Source organism: Fulmarus glacialis, unplaced genomic scaffold (assembly GCF_000690835.1).
Source record: "Fulmarus glacialis isolate BGI_N327 unplaced genomic scaffold, ASM69083v1 scaffold2601, whole genome shotgun sequence".
Classification (NCBI taxonomy): Eukaryota; Metazoa; Chordata; class Aves; order Procellariiformes; family Procellariidae; genus Fulmarus; species Fulmarus glacialis.
The window spans coordinates 16142-24531 of NW_009193194.1; the positions used below are offsets into that span (position 1 = coordinate 16142).

General features: G+C 36.4%; 1 long non-coding RNA gene across 1 annotated transcript; it reads right to left on the bottom strand.

Moving 5' to 3' along the window:
* Positions 1-2754: 2754 nt before the first annotated feature.
* LOC104083738 lies at positions 2755-7587 on the bottom strand. Its single transcript, XR_683602.1, has 3 exons — positions 7448-7587; positions 6650-6735; positions 2755-2830 (listed from the first exon to the last, which is right to left on the bottom strand). It is a non-coding gene; the product is annotated as an uncharacterized LOC104083738 (long non-coding RNA).
* Between the last annotated feature and the right edge of the window lie 803 nt (positions 7588-8390).

Genomic DNA, 8390 nt, shown 5'->3' on the forward strand with positions numbered 1-8390 from the left:
TAGTAATACAACGGTCTTGTCAGAAAACAAAACATCTCACATAATTAACAATTATAAATAAAAATTTTGTAACAAAAGAAAAGATACATGAATCCTGAGCATCACAGAACCAAGAGCTGAACTTACACATATACTCCTGGGCTCCAACAGACAGAATACATTAACATCAACACAGATGTTGTACTGTTAGACAAACTTGAAAAGCTTATGATCTTGCCAAAATTAAGCTAAAAGAAATATTGTACTGCATGTTTTCAGAGAATCTATTCAAAACAAGTTTTATGCTACAGGAAGCTTTTACCACAAGCAACTTGTAACAGTGGACCAAATCTGGGAAAGCCTCTTAGATTTTTAAATACCACCTCAGTGAAATTACCTGGTTAAGGAAAGCAACCCTTAGGGCACAGCAAGTCTGTTTCTGCACTTCTGTATTAGCTGCTCATACCCAGAAGGGACCTATTTTACATACATATGCATCTCCAACTTAAATTGGTCCTAATCCAAGAAGAAGGCATTGCTATTTCAAAGGTAGTAACAAAAAGTAAGTGTGCTAAAAGCTCATGTCACCCCAACAATGCTGATTTCGATTAAAAATAGGACACAGGGTCCTCTCTGCAAAAGTAAGTGGGGTAAAGAAATTTTCCAGAAGAGAGCTTGCCATGACATAGCACAGATACCCCACCTGAACAGTTCACAAGACTATTAATCATGAAAGTATCATGCTAGTAAGTGCTTTGATGCCATCAAAACACTTGGCAGAGGTCTGAAGGCTACAAGCAGGAATCTCCCCCTTCCTCCACAGCCACCCCTCAGTTCCCAGGGCATCTTAGCCACCTCCTGGCAGGGTGGAAAGAGGGAAGGTGTCTCAGATCAGGACTGCAAAAGAAAAGCTTTAGAAACTGTTACCACCCCCTGCATGGGGGCACAGAAATGCGTACCCCCACAGAACTCCTTTCCTCACCCCATTCTTCTCAAACTCCCCACAGATCTCCATGTGCTGGAAGTGTAGGGTAACTTCCCCTCTTCCCTGCCAACAGTATCCAGGAGAGAAAAGCAGTATATCAGACATGCAGAATGGAGGCCCAGCTTCACCATTTCTTTCTCTTCCCTGTCAGTCCCAGGCCCACTCGAAAGATGATCACTGAATACCAGTCTCAGCACTATAAGCGCACCTGAGCTGGGCTGGGACCAGAGCCAAGGAGGGTAACCCAATACAAGCAGCAGACTAGGACTATAGGCGCTACACTAGTTCAGCTCATTTAGTATCGTGTACTTTTAGGATTTTGACACAACTGTGATTTCAGATTGCCTACCTCAAACCTTATGTTTGGTGGCCTTGAATAAATGCATGTGAACGTGAATGTGCTGAGTCATCTATTGCTAAAATATTTCATAATCAGATTTTGTTCCTATCTCAGAGAGATTATGCCATTTACATTAGTCAATGAATGAAACCCAAGTAGGAAGAAATAAAATGGTGTTCCCTACTCAGCAGTAACATGCATCTTTTCAGCTTGTCTGGATTCTATCTGTGCTGCTATGACAGGCAAGTGATTCATATTAGTCCGCAATACGATAAAGAAAAATCTGATTACTCCTTCAAACATATTAAGGCAGCAGTGGACTACTATATTAGACACCTAGGTTCTCTGTTTAGAAAGATCTTGGGAGTCTTTTGAACTTGTTAAAGAAGTATAATTTTAAACAATTCTTCCTATTTTCTACTTTGGAATAAAAGTAAGGAAGGGTAACTAACAGTGTAATTCAAATCACAATTGTATTTTACCTCTTAAGTGAAGCAATTTTCCCTTACTTCAACAATGCTTAATGAAATACACTTCTCTAGTTTCCAGGTTTGTTTTTTTTTTTCCTTCTAAAACAAAACTATCATTCAAAGATCCATTTTCTCAGATGGCAAAGGCAGCATAAATGCCCACTCCTTACACCCACCCTTGCACTCGTTTCCCTGTCAAAGTTCACTCCCTAGTAAAATGGAGTAGTAAGTTATGTGTTAGGCCATACTTAAATAATGTAGGTATAAAGCAGTGTGTATTTAAGTATAAATACACCTATATAAATAAAAATATATAAACTAGATTGTATGCCCCAGAAATAGCCGTATCCAAAAAACTGAACAAGGCTGTGAAATTCAGTAAAGGCTGACATTCTCAAAACTGCTTTGCCAGAAAAGCACTCACCAACTTACTGTAGTGAACACACAGCTACCTGATTAAACAGCTGGTTTGCCATACTGCCCATGTTTGCTATTACAGTGCACCTCGCTGCAAGCAACAGTCTGGAATTCAGCAGAGCAGTAAGACCCTCAGAAGAGGGGCCCAAAACATCCTAGGATTTCTCATTACGGTGTTACAGAGAATGAGAGAAGACAAAGTTGCCAGAAACAGTAATCCTATCTTATTCCTGTAACACAGAAAAAGATACTCAGAAAGGACTCAAAGTATACTGTTGAAGAACTACCCATCACTGAAAGAGAAAAACACAATATAAAGAGTTGGAAGCAAGCTATTTGTTGGATCATAATGCTTTGCTATTATAAATGTAATAGACAATGTATGTTGAACTTATAGAACCTAGGAATAGCTTTCAAGAGACACAAAAGACAGCATTTAGCTCTGTATCAAAAAGTTTTCGACTGTGAAAGATATTTTAACATACATAATGCTTTCTACATTTCTCTTATGTAGATTTCAAAAAAGAAAAGTGACAGAATTCTTGGTAAAAGTCTTTACTTACATTGAAGGCATTAACTGCATTTTTATCGTAATACTTCTTCTTTTCATACTTATCCCTGATGAAAAATTCCACAGCTCTAGAATAGCTAGTTTAAGGAAAATATGCATTTAGATAAGTAGCAACATTAACCGAAAAAGCTGACGGATTATTCAAATTGAAGAATTGCACCAGGTTCTTGCTCCATCTCATTTTGTAGTTTTAAAACAACAGAACAAACTGCTCTACACAGAACAATTGCTATCACAGTGTCCAAAAAGAGCTTCTTTCTACTACAGAGAATCAATCAGTTTAATCTCTTAATGAAACAATATGAGAAGGATATACTAGAAGTAACTCACTGTTCCACAGGTAGGACATTTTCACTTGGTATTTATAAACTACAGGGCTGTAGTACTGCAAATACTTGAACAAAGATACTCATACACGGTAAATAATTAAAGTATAGTTCACCATCATAACTTGGGAAAAAATACTTTCTCTTCAGATAAAAGGTGAAATGTATGTACTTGTTCTCTGATTTGCACAAATTGTCTCATGCATCAAAAGCTGATCATAAACAGTTCTCTGAGATCAGTAAGTCCTCAGTGAAAGTCTCCTGTTACAACAAACATCTCTGTGGAAGGCAAAGAAAACTAAAACACTAGCAATAAAAAGATATTAAAGCAAAGGTGGAAATAGCAGCAAGCATATAGAAGACCAGAACTGACAACTCACTAGCTCAAACACAAAAAGGACAACTTGTCGTTTTCCTCAATTATTCTCTCAGCTGCATAAAGCAGCTATCCAAAGCAACTTTAACTTTTGTAAAGCTGATTCTCTGGTATCTGTAGAATAAATTTTAACTAATTTGTTCGGCAATGTGATTGTCCATTCAAAAATCGAAATTGCAACTGTGGAAGCTCAGATTCATTGCATCTTAAACTTCCATAGCAATTTTTCCTCAATCGATGGAAAGATACCTTAGCTCCACACACCATCTCTTAAGATTAACACTGACCTCAGAGCATTCAGTTCCTTCATTCTGTGCATCAAATTATATCGTCAACAATCACATTTAGTTTCAAATTGTATGCAAGTGTCACCTGAAGACACTGCTTCATAAAAGCTGCAAAAAACAAAACATTCTTTTCTACCTCTTTCCAAATATATCTACATTCTAAAGGGCATCTTGAGCACTTTGAATGTACAACTACCTTAGTACTAATATTGCATTATTCTTTACACATACCAAAGGACTGTCATTTTGCCAAAAAATCAATGTATATTATCAAATTACAGATGAATGGAAGTTGTGCAATACGCAACTCCCACAACTTTTCAAGTTTAGCTAAGACTAAACAGGATTCCCTCAGAAAGTTTATTTTCAACTCGCAGTACAAATTACTGCATTATATAATCTCAGTGGGGGGAGGAGATAGAGAAAGGGAATTCAATTTTTCTCCATGCTTTTGGGCTGAAACTGGATAACTGTATTAAATTATAACTAATTTAGAAGTAAACAGAAAAGATTCAAAATTTGATTGTTATAAAATACCTTAGAACAACCTATCCTTTCTTCAAACAAAAAGTCTTAGTTATGAGTCAAAATTAACATTTTCAGATGGCACTTTTATTTTGTCAAGTGTTCTAAGTTTTGGTTGTTCAGATTTTGGTATTAGATATTTTAGTTATTTCGCATAAATGTTTCCCTATTTTTGGCAGTTTCCCAGAATGCACACTTGGTATTTCAGACAATTAGAAAATTTTAGTTTAAAAATTATTAACACAGAATCACAAGTATTTAAATTTCATAGGGTTTAATTTTTCAAGATGCTATTACACTATATTTTGAAAAATATCCACCTTATTCAAGCTACCCCATTTCAACATGCGTGAATTTTTAGACCATGTCTTAAGTTTCTTTAGATCAATAACTTACTGTGTTCTTATTAAGAAAAGAATTTAAAGCAACCTCAACAGATGCTAAAACTGTTTTAAGAAGTGAGTAAAATGAAGAGACAAAAAAATGATTCAATCTACTCTTGTGAAAAACCACTTTCAAACAGGAAGCTAAAGCTGCCATACAAAAAACCCATCAAGATGATCCTCAAAGTTAGCTTCTAAGCCAGACCATCCCTGCCAAGTTCAAGGGGAGAGTAAAAAAAATGCCCAGAAAGGTCAGTCTTGTGATTAAAAAGCACAAGTGATGGGGGGCTTTAGCAGGAGATTTTGGGCAGATCCTACATACATGTTTCTCCTGTCTCTCCATTCTACTACCTAAAAAATAGAAATATGTATATCATAGTGCTACAGGAAGTTAAACGCTAATATAGAAGAACATATACAAAAGTGATCATTACATGCAAAAAGTTTTCATAGTTCATCCAAAAGAATATTCAGAATACTGAGAATATTCATAACCAGAATACTGATGAGACACAATGCTGATTTTGTAGTGATACAAAGGGCGAAAAGGAAAGGCAAAAAAAGCCCATAGCACAACAGCTTGTCATGAATGCCAAGCAGGTAAGTAGCTGCCAAAGTTATGGGGAAATTGAGAAATAAAACAGAAAATGTTGGCATCCTCTCTCCTGGCACTGTATTTTTAATAAAGAAAACACATGCAATGAAATATATTCAGTTGACCAAGTCCACCACTTAGAAACTGACAACTGTTCAAAAGGCTATATAATTATTTCAAGGTATACAGTGTCAACAAAAGAATTATTTTGAAAGTCTGGAAATTAGACTTTTGGTCTGATCTGACAAGAAAAGCTGAGACTAAAGCACTATTGCTTCTCCTGCAATAGCACCAGTGAATGCAAGTTAGTTGCAGTAAGAAAAAAATACACATCTTCAAGATCGACTTTTGAGTAAGTTTTAGTCAAAGTATTTCAGTCTTATGGCTGAAATAAAGTTCTAGAATATTACAGCTGGAGTACTACAGTGCTATCTGGTTCCAGTTACTTTTTGCTTATGCCTATGTATGTTTAATTTAAAAGCTACTGGAATATGAAAAAACACATCTGTTTTGCTCAAGTGCATTTTATAATGAGGTCTAACCCTTCCAAAACAAAAATCTTCCGTGCATAGCATATTGAGCATAGTATCAAATAAACAGAAGAACCAAAATCACTTTTGGATATAGAAGGAGAAAATTCAGATCCAGTTACGACTAAGTCCATTTTATCAGCCTCCATAACCTGTATCATCATCAGGCTAAGAGAGTTGGGGAAAGATTCAGCTCACTTAACAGTAGGTGTTTAGGATCTCATTATGGTTAAACAGTTCCAGTAAGATCAGGTGAAGCAAATCTACCTGTGGAGTAACTTCACTAACTCAGGAGCTAATACAAATCTAAATTAATGCCATTATACATTATCCTAATGATTCAGTACATTCAAAAAAGATATTTTTTAAGGAAAGCTGTTTATTGGCAGTAGACAATTTTTCTTCCAACCCTCCCCTTCCAGGTACAACTCCAAAATATTACAGAATACTTAATTTAGAGAAAGAAATCCATACTTTACTTGAGTAAGATCCAATGGCTTATTTTACTTTGCCATTCAGCTCATTATTTCTTCTAACTTCAGCTGGCAGTTACTCAAGATAAAGACAGAATATTCAAGAGCTCTCTAGTATCACTCTAACTTCCTACATCCAGGGAATTTATGAAGTCACCTCTTCTGAAAGCAAAAATAAATGGGGCTTGCTAAATCTCATTACAAAGTAGATTTGCTATAACTAAAGTAATTTAAACCTTTTCTGAACCGTTCCGAACTTCCACTGTCATTTCTTATACAACAATATCAATGAAATAAGTGAGTTGCCAAATGTAGCAGTTCCTTGAAACAGTCATAACATCTAAATTGCATTAAAAGTCATCTCAATGTGAAAGCTAAAACAAAAAGGATACTGATCTGTTTGAGGTCTTCGGAAGTTCTCTGGTAGATGAGCTTCATAGAGTAGTCTTGCTTTAGTATTTCCCATTTCCTGCATGCACTAAGGAAAAGTGGTAGAAAACAGTTAGTTCATGTCCATCAATACTTTGAATCCTGAAACAGTCAGAATGCTATTGGTGTGCTTAAATGACGTTGCCATTTTTTAACTTGGAGACCTCTCTGCTGCCGTATGTCCTGGGAGATGCTCCCACAGCACAGGAGGGCTGCCTGCCAAGACTTGCTGGACAAAAGCTTACAACACAGATGCTGTTTACAGTGTAAACTAACCCATCCAGTGAAAGATAAGCTTTCATCTCTCAGGATGGCTCTTCAGACCAGGAGGAACAGGAGTAAGAAAATTTGTCTGGCAGCAGAAAGAGGCTTCAGACTAGAGCATACCTGGAAAAGTCAGTACTTGGTACACCAAAAAAATGTAATCAAGAATCAGACAGATGTGTGAATGCTACCTTACTGTCCCCTACTGAAAAGGAAAAGGCTTACAACACATTTTCTACAGATAAAACAAAGAAGCAGCTTTCAGAGTCCCTGTGGAAAGGTACAATACATCTAAAATGATAACAGAAAAGATAGGTAAGCCAATTTCTGAAGTGAGTTTTCAGAACTTAAACTCATTACAGTAAAAATATAACACATTAAGAACTACTTTGATTGTGAAACATTTCAGTTGGGGCATTGTGATAAACTCAAATCCCTTCAAAAGGACTCCTCCTGGCATTCCCTCCAAACTGAAAATGTATTTTAAGATATTTTACCTGTATTTGCTCTGGTGTCCATTGGTCCAAGTTGACAGACTTGACCCTTGATATATGGACCCCAAGATTTCGATGTATTCCAGCACATCTGATGCAAATAAAAACACCGGTGTTCCAAGAAGCCCATCTTGGACCTAAGGGGAATGGGGAAATAAGTTATTTTCAAAATTCCATATACTGTAAAGATTTTCTTTGGCATAATTCTATACCGACAACAGAAATAAACAAGTCTGAATAAAGGCTCACAGCTGTTTTTCTAGGATATCTATTACTTCTAACAATCTCCATTGTTAGCAATTTTATTTACAGCTTTCTACTTCTAAGTGATATCACATAACAGTTGAGTTAGCTAGATTAAGCTAAGAAGCCATATGCAGTGTACACCGCCCTCCCCCTCCCCCCAAAAAAAATCCAACCAAACTTTAGAAGTCGGCTTACTAGTAACAACAAGATTTTGCTTACATCTTCAATAATCCTTACAGCTATGCATCAAATGCAAGCATCAGCAGAAGTCCTCCCCCCCAAAAAAATCCAACCAAACTTTAGAAGTCAGCTTACTAGTAACAAGATTTTGCTTACATCTTCAATAATCCTTACAGCTATGCATCAAATGCAAGCATCAGCAGAAGTCAGTAGAAGTTGCCCCTTCTTCTCCAATCAAAACCTTCCTAAGACATGCATCTGTACTTAACTTGAAATTAAATGCAGGGCAATCTTATATTAATGCAACAAATCCTTCAATACCTCATAGAGCACAGGCTTTACAACAGTAGCATGCAAGCTCTTGGGGAATGATTATAGAGATTTGCAAAACCAACTGATGAAAATATCCATGACTAAGAATGGTGGAAAATTGAGTAAGTTCAGCACCCTTGATTCCTGAACTACAGTACGAGTTGCCATTCACAGTCCAACAAATTTTTTCACAGAATCAGGTTGATTT